The sequence below is a fragment of the Thamnophis sirtalis genome, unplaced genomic scaffold (assembly GCF_051295495.1).
Source record: "Thamnophis sirtalis isolate CommonGarterSnake01/CBP01778 unplaced genomic scaffold, rThaSir2_p1.2 scaffold_8, whole genome shotgun sequence".
Lineage (NCBI taxonomy): Eukaryota > Metazoa > Chordata > Lepidosauria > Squamata > Natricidae > Thamnophis > Thamnophis sirtalis.
The window spans coordinates 4,225,950-4,239,356 of NW_028261388.1; the positions used below are offsets into that span (position 1 = coordinate 4,225,950).

Here is a 13,407-nt window from a genome sequence, read left to right on the forward strand (position 1 = left end):
TGCCAAAAAGGTTCGCCATCAGTGGGTTAAGATAATCCTGGCTTAGGGCATCCCTGCGTCAGCCCTGAATGCAAATATTAATGGTGGCTTTGGCGCAATGCCATCCTTGCGCCCGTGCCAACATTGTGCCTGGTTGGCTGCCTGGCCAAGCCGCAGGATTTCCGACAAGCATCGCTGTCTCGGTTTACCTGCCTTTAGCCTCTCTGAGTGAAGATCCGACCGATGAAGCCTCCAGAATCCCCGTTTCATATCTGCAAGGGCTTCCGTGCCTCAGTTTCTCTTTTCCTCTTTTATTGCCAAGGTTGGAAAGATGGCTGCACATGTAGCACCTCCCTCAGAGAGGGCCTGCTGTTCGTGGCCTCATATGGCAGCCATGCCTTCTCAGGACGAAATTTTAAATTAAGGAAATGTGCACAGCATGCCAATTTCCTTGTATTTCCTTAACTGGAATGTTTATCTTTCTGGGCTCAACAAGCAGATCCTGTTTCTTGTTTCCCTTCCTTCCTTCCCTCCCTCCCTCTCTTTTCTTTTCTTTTTCCTTCTTTCCATTTTAGTCATTGCTCTGTTTTCTGGGTTTATTTTTTAAAAGTGTTTCTTTACCTTCCTTCCTTTCCTTTCCTCCTTCCCTCCTTTCCTTTCTTTCCCTTCCTTCCACATTTTAGTCATTGCTCTGTTTTCTGGGTTTATTTTAAAAGGCTTTCCTTCCTTTCCTTCCTTCCTTCCTTCCTTCCTTCCTTCCTTCCTTCCTTCCTTCCTTCCTTCCAGTCATTGCTCTGTTTTCTGGGTTTATTTTAAAAGGCTTTTCTTTCTTTCTTTCTTTCTTTCTTTCTTTCTTTCTTTCTTTCTTTCTTTCTTTCTTTCTTTCCTTCCTTCCTTCCTTCCTTCCTTCCTTCCTTCCTTCCTTCCTTCCTTCCTTCCTTCCAGTCATTGCTCTGTTTTCTGGGTTTATTTTAAAAGGTGTCCTTATCCAAACTCCCAAATTTCATTTTATTCCTTCTGATATTATCTATCTTGCTTTTTTAAAAAAAAAAACATTTCAGTAATTGCTATTTTATGGGTAGATGACAAAGCAATTTTTAAAAAAATAAAAACATTTCATTGTCCTACAATGTACACACAATAACTTTAATTCAGAAAGCACTCTTTTACATCACACTAAAGTTGTGGTGTGGCAGGGAAAGTCCTCTGCTGGGCCCAGGAGATCCAGGTTCTAGTTCTCCCTCAACTATGGAACTGTCCTACCTTGCAGGGTTTTCTGGGGCAAGGGGGGGGGGAGATAGGATGCTATCAACTGGAGTTCCTGAACAAGAAATGGGAATAAGAATATCACAAATTAATAAGTAAAATTAATGGTGTTAAGGGGTATTTTATCTATCTATCTATCTATCTATCTATCTATCTATCTATCTATCTATCTATCTATCTATCATCTATTTCTCCTCATTTCTCCAATTCTCTATCTCTCCTCTCTTTTATCTCTCCGTCTATCATCTACTGTATCATCCATTTCTCTATCTATCTATCTATCTATCTATCTATCATCTATCTATCATCTATCTATCTATCTATCTATCTATCTATCTATCTATCTATCATCTATCTATCTATCATCTATCTATCTATCTATCTATCATCTATCTCTGCTCATCTATCTATCTATCTATCTATCTATCTATCTATCTATCTATCTATCTATCTATCTATCTATCTAACTATCTATCTATCTCTCCTCATCTCTCCAACTCTCTATCCCTCCTCTCTCTTATCTCTCCATCTCTCCATCTATCTATCTATCTATCTATCTATCTATCTATCTATCTATCAATCATCTATTTCTCCTCATTTCTCCAATTCTCTATCTCTCCTCTCTTTTATCTCTCCATCTATCATCTACTGTATCATCCATTTCTCCATCTATCTATCTATCTATCTATCTATCTATCTATCTATCTATCTATCTATCTATCTATCTATCTATCTATCTATCTATCTATCTCTCTCTCCTCATCTCTCCAACTCTCTATCTCTCCTCTCTCTTATCTCTCCATCTATCATCTATCTATCTATCTATCATCTATCATGATAAATATGAGTCGGCTGCCAAGGGTCTGAATGGTGATCACGTGACCATGGGGGAATGCTACGACAGTCGTAAGTGTGAAAAAATAGTCCTAACTCCCTGTTTTTCAGCGCCGTTGTAAGTACGAACAGTCCCTCAATCAAGGATTTTAAGTCAAGGAACACCTGTATAAAAGTTAAAGGTTTCCCTTGCACATATGTGCTAGTCGTTCCCGACTCTAGGGGGCGGTGCTCATCTCCATTTCAAAGTCGAAGAGCCAGCGCTGTCCGAAGACGTCTCCATGGTCACGTGGCCGGCATGACTCAATGCTGAAAGGCGCACAGAACATGGTTTACCTTCCCAGCAAAGGTGGTTCCTATTTTTCTACTTCCATTTTTTACCTGCTTTCAAACTGTTCGGTTGGCAGAAGCTGGGACAAGGAACGGGAGCTCACTCCGTTACGCGGCGCTGGGGATTCGAACTGCCAAACTGCCGACCTACTGATCAACAAACTCAGCGTCTCAGCCACTGAGCCACTGCGTCCCTTTTACTACTTGTATATGTTCTGCAATTTTACTACTTGTATGCTTTTTGCAATTCCCTTGATCTTCTATCTTATTTTCCCCTCCAAATTTCTTTCAATTTCCCTCAGAGTTGAGCGAAATAAGGGAAAGCAGAAGCCGCAGAGGGCTGGCGGTAAAATGCAGGGATTTTTTTCAACATCGCACAAATGGACACTAAAAGGAACAAAACAAAAAACAGGGTAGAAATGCTACACGTTCCACCCATATAAAATTCACCCAAATTCCCCTTTTCCTTATGGGTGGGAGGGGGAAAATCTCATAAAAGCAGAGGGGCTTTGATGAAACCGAACGAGGTAAGGAAGAAAATGCCTGAGCCAGCACTCCTGCTTTCCAATTATCTGCATTTCCCCCAGAAGACCTCGTAAAAAAGGCGAGCATTTATAATTCATGGGAGTCTCGGCTAGCAGGCCTTTGTAGGATTAAGTCGGCATAAATTTCAAGGGAGGAAAAAGAACCAGGATGCCTGTTAAGGAAGGAGTCAGGAAACCTTACGGAACAGAATACGGAATAGCAAGAGTTGGAAGGAAGAGACTTGGAGGTCATCTAGTCCAACCCCCCTGCTTAGGCGGGAGACCCTGAACCATTCCAGACAAACGGCTGTCCTCTTAAAAACACTTCGGTGATCGGCAAGATGCCGCCAAGGAAATTAAAAGAGGAGCAAAAAGGGAGTGGAGTTTGCAGGAGACCATTAGTTCGCTTCGTTGGTTCGTGACTCTCCGAGACTCCTTGCCACGTTCTGCAGATATGGGCCTGGAAGCTCTCCCAGCCAGATAAGGTCTTTGTGACTTGGAGGTCATCTAGTCCAGCCCCCTGCTCAGGCGGGAGACCCTGCACCATTCCAGACAAACTTCTTAAAAACACTTTGGTGATCGGCAAGACGTCAGCTATAGACTGGCCTCAACTTACAACCAAAACTGAGCCCAAAATTGGAAGTCAGAGAGCCAGTCTAGTGATTAAATCACCGGGCTAGAAAGCAGGGAGGTGGTGAGTTCTAGTCCTGCCTTAGGCATGAAAAATGACTTTGGGCCAATCGCTCTCCCTCAACCTAACCTACCTAACAGAATTGGATTAGGATTAGGATTTATTTCATTTATATTTATTTCATTTAATTGCTGGGAAAATAGGAGGTTCGCCCCTTTGAGTTATTTGTAAAAATAGGGAGGATGTAAATCAATAAAAGAACAATTCAGTTCCTTTCCCTTCTTGCATTCCCAGCTCAGAAAGTGTTGTGGCCCGCCAGGACGCAGTGGCGGAAAGTGAGGAGGGTTGGGGAGGAAGATGGGCCAGTCCTGGAGTCCGGGGAAGGCTCTGATGAGGGCTCTGTGTCGGAGGCAGAAAGAGGGCCAGGGCCGTCCGACAGTTATCAGCTGCCTTCAGAGTCAGGCATCAGTGAGGCAGAAGAACAGCTGGAGCCTGTTCCCAGTGTGCGCATGCGCAGAGTTGCCAGAGGAAGGGAGCAGTTAAGGAACAGGGGTTGACTTGGGAGTAAAGACACAGGTGGACGGTGAATGGCCCCTCCCAGAGGAAATAAAAGAGGGAGCAACAGGGGAGTGGAGTTTGCAGGAGACCATTAGTTCCCTTCATTGGTTCGTGACTCTCGGAGACTCCTTGCCAAGTTTTGCAAATATGGGCCTGTCAGCTCTCCAAGCCTGATAAGGTCTGTGACTGTAAATCCTCCCTTGAAAGACTTTGCTGGATGTGAAGGAGGAGAATTCACAGTCAATTAATAAAAGGGATTTTTGTCGGGACAAGAAGTTTGCTTCATGTTCTTGGGAAGCCTCGGTCAGAAACACAAAGGGCCCGGTTTCTCTAAACCTCAAAAACATCTAATATCTATAATATCAAAATAATTCGGCTTATTTTTCATTCCCTCCCAGTGGTTTCTCAAACTTGGCAACTTTCAGAATGGGGTGGACTTCAACGCCCAGAATTCCTTAGCCGGTATGCTGGCTGGGGAATTCTGGGAGTTGAAGTCTTCCCATCTCAAAGCTACCAAGATTGGACCGAAATTAATCAACCAAGGAAAAAGCTTGCGCAGTAAAAATCAGTCGCTTGATCGAAATTCAGACACTTGGCGATGAACTCATATTTACGACGGTGGCCGTGTCCCCGATCTCCTTTTGTGACTGTCCGACAAGCAAAGTCAGTGGGAGAGCCCAATTCACTTAGCCATCGCGTGACTAACTTAACGACTGCAATGATTCACTTAAGAACGGTGGCAAGAAACGGGGCCAAACTCGCATAACGACTGTCTCGCTTAGCAATGGAAATGTTGGGCTTAATTGTGGTCATAAGTCGAGGACTACCTGTTGGTGAATTCTCCCCAGCCCCTATGTGTCAATTCTTCCAAACTGCACACAAAGAATGTGAGACTCAGCAAAAAAAAAAATGAATTTAAAAAATCAACCCCCTCTTTATTTTCCTCCATCTCACCTCCCAAAACCCGCCCATTTAGCAGAAAAGCAAGTTTCTAGTCCCTCCCACCAGAGAGGTATGCTTGAGTGCCTCCGGACAATGGCGGCCAAAATCCAGGGGGAGAAGTGACCGCAGGCGAGTGTCAGCCGCTACCAGCAACTTCTCATCTCGGGGGATTAAAATTAGGGGCGTGAGGGGTTTGCAAAGTCACTGCGAATGCTAAATACATCCAATTAAAGACTTGGGGTAGCACTGAAAGAACTCTGCTAAAACAACACTGTTCAAAGTTTTTCAGACCGTGGAATTTGTTAGTTTAAAAAAAAAATTCTGGAATTCCTGATCCATTGTTTTTATGACGGAAAATTAACTACCTTTGAGAGAACTTTCTTTTTAAAAAAAACCATGGGAGATTATTTCAGAATAGGATGGAGTGGAGTAGAGCAGAGCAGAGTCCAGAATAGGACAGAATAGAGTAGAGTAGAATATGGGAATAAGAATAGAATGGAGAGTAGAGTAGAGTAGAGTAGAGTAGAGTAGAATAGGGTAGAATAGAATAGAATATGGGAATAAGAATAGAAGATAGAATAGAATTCAGAATAGAATAGAATAGAATATGGGAATAAGAATAGAATAGGACAAAATATGAGAATAAGAATAGAATATAGAATAGAATAGAATAGAATTCAGAATAGAATAGAATATGGGAATAAGAATAGAAGATAGAATAGAATTCAGAATAGAATAGAATAGAATATGGGAATAAGAATAGAATAGGACAAAATATGAGAATAAGAATAGAATATAGAATAGAATAGAATAGAATTCAGAATAGAATAGAATATGGAAATAAGAATAGGATAGGATAGGACAGAATATGGGAATAAGAATAGAATATAAATAGAATAGAATTCGGAATAGAATAGAATATGGGAATAAGAATAGAATAGGATAGGATAGGACAGAATATGGGAATAAGAATAGAATATAGAATAGAATAGAATATAGAATAGAATAGGAATAGAATAGAATTCAGAATAGAATAGAATATGGGAATAAGAATAGGATAGGATAGGACAAAATATGGGAATAAGAATAGAATATAGAATAGAATAGAATTCAGAATAGAATAGAATATGGGAATAAGAATAGAATAGGACAAAATATGAGAATAAGAATAGAATATAGAATAGAATAGAATAAATAGAATTCAGAATAGAATAGAATATGGAAATAAGAATAGGATAGGATAGGACAGAATATGGGAATAAGAATAGAATATAGAATAGAATAGAATTCAGAATAGAATAGAATATGGGAATAAGAATAGGATAGGATAGGACACAATATGGGAATAAGAATAGAATATAGAATAGAATAGAATAGAATTCAGAATACAATAGAATATGGGAATAAGAATAGGATAGGATAGGACAAAATATGGGAATAAGAATAGAATATAGAATAGAATTCAGAATAGAATAGAATATGGGAATAAGAATAGAATAGGACAAAATATGAGAATAAGAATAGAATATAGAATATAGAATAGAATAGAATAGAATAGAATTCAGAATAGAATTCAGAATAGAATTCAGAATAGAATAGAATATGGGAATAAGAATAGGATAGGATAGGACAAAATATGGGAATAAGAATAGAATATAGAATAGAATTCAGAATAGAATAGAATATGGGAATAAGAATAGAATAGGACAAAATATGAGAATAAGAATAGAATATAGAATAGAATAGAATAGAATAGAATTCAGAATAGAATAGAATATGGGAATAAGAATAGAATAGGACAGCATATGGGAATAAGAATAGAATATAGAATAGAATAGAATTCAGAATAGAATAGAATATGGGAATAAGAATAGAATAGGATAGGACAGAATATGGGAATAAGAATAGAATATAGAATAGAATAGAATAGAATAGAATTCAGAATAGAATAGAATATGGGAATAAGAATAGGATAGGATAGGACAAAATATGGGAATAAGAATAGAATATAGAATAGAATAGAATTCAGAATAGAATAGAATATGGGAATAAGAATAGAATAGGATAGGACAGAATATGGGAATAAGAATAGAATATAGAATAGAATAGAATAGAATTCAGAATAGAATAGAATATGGGAATAAGAATAGGATAGGATAGGACAAAATATGGGAATAAGAATAGAATATAGAATAGAATTCAGAATAGAATAGAATATGGGAATAAGAATAGAATAGGACAAAATATGAGAATAAGAATAGAATATAGAATATAGAATAGAATAGAATAGAATAGAATAGAATTCAGAATAGAATTCAGAATAGAATAGAATATGGGAATAAGAATAGGATAGGATAGGACAAAATATGGGAATAAGAATAGAATATAGAATAGAATTCAGAATAGAATAGAATATGGGAATAAGAATAGAATAGGACAAAATATGAGAATAAGAATAGAATATAGAATAGAATAGAATAGAATAGAATTCAGAATAGAATAGAATATGGGAATAAGAATAGAATAGGACAGAATATGGGAATAAGAATAGAATATAGAATAGAATAGAATTCAGAATAGAATAGAATATGGGAATAAGAATAGGATATAGAATAGAATATAGAATAGAACAGAACTCTTTATTGACCAAGTGTGATTGGACACACAAGGAATTTGTCTTTGTTGCATAAGCTCTCTGTATACATACAAGCAACCAGTGATAACTCATGATCATATTCATAAAATACATTCCTCATGGCGAGATTGCAGATACAGGACTTACAACAGTTAATTTAGTGACCATTCATTTTTTAAGCCTTTTCACACTTACGACCACTGCGGCATCTCCATCTCCGTGTGATCAAAATTAAAACGCTTGGCAACTGACTCATATTTATGACGGTTGTAGTGTCCCGGGGGGGGGATCTTGTGATTTTGCGACCTTCCGACCAGTAAACTCAACGTGGGAAGCCAGATTCACTTAACAAACTTTGTTACTAACTTAACACCTGCAGCGATCCACTTAACAACCGTGGCAAGAAAGGTCGTAAAATGAGGCAGAAACTCACTTCACAGCTGTCTCGCTTCGTAAGGGGAAATTTTGGGGAGTCCTACGCCGAGGATTTCCCATGCAAGTTTTCTTCATCGGCTTTAAGCTGACTAGGCGATTCTTAAATTGCCACCATGGATGCTTATTCTTATTTTATTTTGGTTTTTATTTTATTTTATTTGGGCAATTAAAGGATGTTTCCAATAATCCCCGACCGATAAATCTTTGCTTTGGGGTGGCCATCAAAATAACATTCAGACCGACCTCAATTCCAAGGCAGTCCCCAGGGAGCAATATTGACTTCCACTTTAATGTCAGCCGCTGACCTCGAAGAAATCTCCCGCAATAAAATATTGCAGAAGCTTCTCCGGCCAGTATTTTGCAGCAAATAATAATAAGTCAGGCACCGCAGATCCTTTTTAAAATCTATTTCCAGATATATATATTTTTTATTTTATTGCCCGAGACCTCCTCTTTCGAAATTCATTTTCTTGCTTTCGAGTAGAAATGTTATTTGGGAGAATGAGAAGCTTTCAATCAGGAAATCGGCCATCTCGATCAGAATAACCTGCATTTTATTTGGGGCTATTTTTAAAGAGCGATCAAGTTCACGGTATAAATAAATGTGCCATCCTCAGCCAAGCCTTCTAAGATTACAGCTGCGCCGGGAGGTCGAGCGAACGCACGCAGGCCCATTTCAGAAATAAAACTGTCCCTTATGGAAACCACATCGGAGAACTGTAAACCTGAACGTTTTAGTTTGCTTTCAAAGTCTGGGATCGCACCACTTTTCCCTCGAGATCCAAAAAAAAGCAAGATTTTTAATCAAGTCGAAAGCTCTCCAAATCGATGCGAAGAACGCATTTCTGTAGGCAAATATTTTTTTAAAAAGCTTCATTTTCTTCTGAATTCCCTCTTACGTGAGACCTGGGAGTTTTGTTCACACAACCGGCTTCGCCAATTCTGTTAAGAACGAGGGGATTGCAAGCCAAACCAGGTTTTAAACCTGGTTAACACGACCCTGTTCTGGTGGTTTAGCCAAGGATGCGAAAGGCAAACGAGTGAAAGTTGAGTGGCCGTATAATTATTTTCAATACTCTGGTTTCTCTTCAGATCGTATAACTCTTTCGCCCCTTTCAATAAATAAATAGAAGAGATTAACAGAGTTGAAAGGGACCTGGGAGGTCATTTATCCCAGCCCCCTGCCCAAGCAGGAGACACTACACCATTTCTGACAAATGAGCAGGCCAATCTCTTCTGGAAAGCCTCCAGTGATGAAGCTCCCACAACTTCTAAAAGCAACTTATGTTCCATGGGTTGATGGTTCTCACTGTCAGGAAATTCCTCCTTATTTCCAGGTTGAATCTCTCCTTGGTCAGTTTCCATCCATTGTTCCTTGTCTGGCCTTCGGGTGCTTTGGAGAATAGTTTGACCCCTTCCTCTCTGTGGCAGCTCCTCAAATATTGGAAGATTGCTGTCATGTCTCCCCCTGGTCCTCATCTTCACTAGACCAGCCAGGCCCAGTTCCTGCACCCGTCCACTGTATGTTCGAGCCTCCAGTCTCCTAATCATCCTTGTTGCTCTTCTCTGCACTCTTTCTAGAGTCTCAACGTCTTTTTTATAATGTGGTGGCCAAAATTGGATGCAGTACTCTAGGTGTGGCCTTACTAAGGCTTTGCAGGGTGGTGTTAGCACCTCCCTTGATCTTGATTGTATCTCTCTGTTAATGCCTCTTAGGATTGCGTTTACTTTTTTGGCTGCCACCGCACACAGATGGCTCATATTTAACTGGTTGTTCACTAAGACTCCAGGATCCCTCTCATAATACGGTAAATAAGAATAAATACATAACCCCCTCATAATAAATCAATAAACCTGCCTGTTTACTTTATTGATTGCATGCACGTGGGAATGCAGAAATAGCTCCTTCCAATAACCAGGTCAATTAGATTATGGGAAGGCAGCCAAATTGTCCCATTTGAGTTGGTTGAACATTTCGGTCTAAGATTGAAAATATGGTCCAGCCAACACTTAGGATACTTGCAACTCCTAACCATGGTCTTACAGGTGTCTGGGAGAAGCTGCGATGACATCACACCTGCTATGATGTCATTGTACAGTTAGTCCTTGACTTACGACCACAATTGACTCCAAAATTTCTGTTGCCAAGGCGTTAAGTGAATTCTGCGCCATTTTACCATCTTCCTAGCCAAAGTTGTTGAGTGAATCACTACTGTTGTTAGTCCCACGGTCATTAAGTGAAACTGGCTTCCCCGTGCTTGTCAGAAGGTCGCAAAAGGGACCGTCATAAATGTGAGCAAGTTGCCAAGCACCTGAATTTTGATTGCATGACCACCGTCGTAAGTGTGAAAAACGGTCACTATTTTCACTGCTCTTGTAAGTGACCAGTTATCGAACATTCAAAGTTACAGCGGCATTGAAGTGACTTATGACCGTTTTACACACTTACGACCATTGTTGCATTTTGACGTGATCAAAATTCAGATTCATTTGAAAATTCACTTAAAAACTCAAAATTCTCTTAACGCCTGTCTCCCTTGGCAACAGAAATTTCGGGCTCAATTGTGGTCGTAAGTCAAGGACTGTCTGTACAATGACATCATAGCATGTGTGATGTCATCGCAGCTTCTCCCAGACACCTGTAAGGCCTCAGTAACAACCACGCTACTAACTGAACAACTGCAGTGATTCGCTTAACAACGGTGGCGAGAAAGGCTATAAAACGGGCCCAAATTCACTTAACAATCGTCTCGCTTAGCAATGGAAATTTGGGGGCCTCCAAACAATGGCTCCCAACCTGGATAATTAAAAGACCTTTAAAGAACTCTAAAGAAAACTTAAAACTTAAAAGAACTCTTGAGCCAAGAACAAGAAAAAAAGGTACAAAGGCAAAAAAAATAATGGACGAAAATACATACATGATTAGAAAAAATGTTAAAGCAACACAGACTATAAGCCACAAATATTTCTGTTAGGCCTAGTACCCGAAAAATACGATAAAGGGAATATATATTTAATATTACATGGCTTGACGGCAGCAAGAATTGTACATGCGCGACATTGGAAAAACAAGGAACCACCCAGAGAAGACGATGTGGTTAAAAAAATACTAGATTGGGCAGAAATGGGTAGGTGGGCATTCAAGATAAAAAGATACAGAATACTTATCAAACATGGGACTTATTCTACCAATGGTTGGATAATAGATGTGGAAATCAGAAAGTGGAAAAATACTATTATGTATGTTTTTTACATTTAATATATTATTATATTATAATACTATTACATAAGCAAACTAACCCAGACAATACGCTGTTCGTAAAACATGTATGTTAAGGAAAATATATAAATAAACTGGTTTTATTTTTTTTTAAAAGAGCGGTGTTTCGAACTCGAGACACTCAAGATCAGCTGGGGAAATTCCTCCTGTAATCCTCAAAGACCCCATTCATGCACAGACATCTGGAAGAAGCCATGATGACATCATTTCTTTCCCCCCCTTCTACAAGCCACATCAATCCGTTATCAGTCACTGAGGTTTCCTGGTGGGAGATCATCACACGCAGTGCATCGCGCATGACAAACAAATTTGCTTAGAGGAAACACAGAGAACATTTCTTTCATGGGATCACATGGGATCTCACAAAGCCACTTTCCACGTTGAGGATCAGTTGACTTACCACTTCCCACAGAATCAGTGAGGAAAACGGGGTTGAATTAGCAAGCAGGAAAAGCAGAATCGCTTGATAATGCCAGGAAAGGTTGTCTGTATTGGATACAGACAGTCCTTGACTTATGACCGTCTCTTAGCAACCGTTTTAAGTTATGACAGACCCCTCCCCCTCCACCCAAAGATACAGGTGGTCCTCCACTTTATGACCACAATTGAGGCACAGGTTGACGTGAGACGTTTGCCAAGTGAATTTTGCCCCAATTTTATCACCGTCCTCGCCGCAGTTGTTAAGTGAATCATTGCCGTCGTTACGTTAGTCACACGGTTGTTAAGCGAATCCGGCTTCCCCATTGTCTTTGCTTGTCAGAAGGTCGCAGAAGGAGAATCACGCTATCCTGGGATTCAGCGTCCGTCATAAATATGAGTCAGCTGTCAGGCGTCTGAATTTCGATCCCCTGACCACAGGGACGCGCAACGGTCGTTAAGTGTGAAAAATGATCCTAAGTCACTTGTTTCAGGGCCGTCGTAACTTTGAACGGCCACTAAACAAATGGTTATAATGCGAGCAGGTTATACGTCGCACTCAACTCTGGTTCTGCATTCAATATTTGCTATTTTCTCCTATCTGGATAAAAGCCACAAAAATAAAGCGGAACAATTGGACAGTCCCTGAGTGACAAAGAAAACTAGCATTGGGGAAGGTGATTCAGGTAGTATAAATAAAAAAGAAATCACAATTTAAGTCAGCCGCATATCGTGTAGCCCTGAGTCAGGATTTTAAATATAGCATCGGTGTTGAAGTTCGGTGCCAACATAATGAACGAACAGCTCATTATGTCTGTTCAGTCTTTGAAAATATGTCTGTCTGTCTGTCTGCCATGGTTGCTAAGTGAATCACTGCAGTTGTTAAATTAGTAACACAATTGTGTAACACAGCGGGCTTTCACGTGAAAGCCAGATGTGCTACACAACTGTGTTACTAATTTAACAACTGCAGTCACCTGGTGATTGGCCCAAAGTCCTCCAGCTGGCTTTCCTGCCTAAGGCGGGACTAGAACTCACCGTCTCCTGGTGATTGGCCCAAAGTCCCCCAGCTGGCTTTCATGCCTAAGGCGGGACTAGAACTCACCGTCTCCTGGTGATTGGCCCAAAGTCCCCCAGCTGGCTTTCATGCCTAAGGCGGGACTAGAATTCACCGTCTCCTGGTGATTGGCCCAAAGTCCTCCAGCTGGCTTTCCTGCCTAAGGCGGGACTAGAACTCACCGTCTCCTGGTGATTGGCCCAAAGTCCCCCAGCTGGCTTTCATGCCTAAGGCGGGACTAGAATTCACCGTCTCCTGGTGATTGGCTCAGTCACTCAGCTGACTTTCATGCCTAAGGCGGGACTAGAACTCACCGTCTCCTGGTGATTGGTCCAAAGTCACCCAGCTGGCTTTCTTGCCTAAGGCGGGACTAGAACTCACCGTCTCCTGGTGATTGGCCCAGTCACTCAGCTGGTTTTCATATCTATGGCGGGACTAGAACTCACCGTCTCCTGGTGATTGGCCCAGTCACTCAGCTGGCTTTCATGCCTAAGGAGGGACTAGAACTCACCGTCTCCT

At 40.5% G+C, this 13,407-nt stretch overlaps 1 protein-coding gene across 2 annotated transcripts in view; it reads right to left on the reverse strand.

Annotated features, from left to right (window-relative positions):
- The window catches only part of PAK1 (p21 (RAC1) activated kinase 1), a 79,045-nt gene that overhangs the window by 49,912 nt on the left and 15,726 nt on the right, over nt 1-13,407 (reverse strand). Inside the window, exon 1 of one of the 2 annotated variants that reach the window (XM_087720991.1) lies at nt 189-348. The exons of the other annotated variant lie outside the window; for it this stretch is intronic. The gene's annotated coding sequence lies outside the window, so the exon portion shown is untranslated. Of the gene's footprint in view, nt 1-188; nt 349-13,407 lie in introns of those variants that run through there. 2 annotated transcript variants of the gene reach the window in all.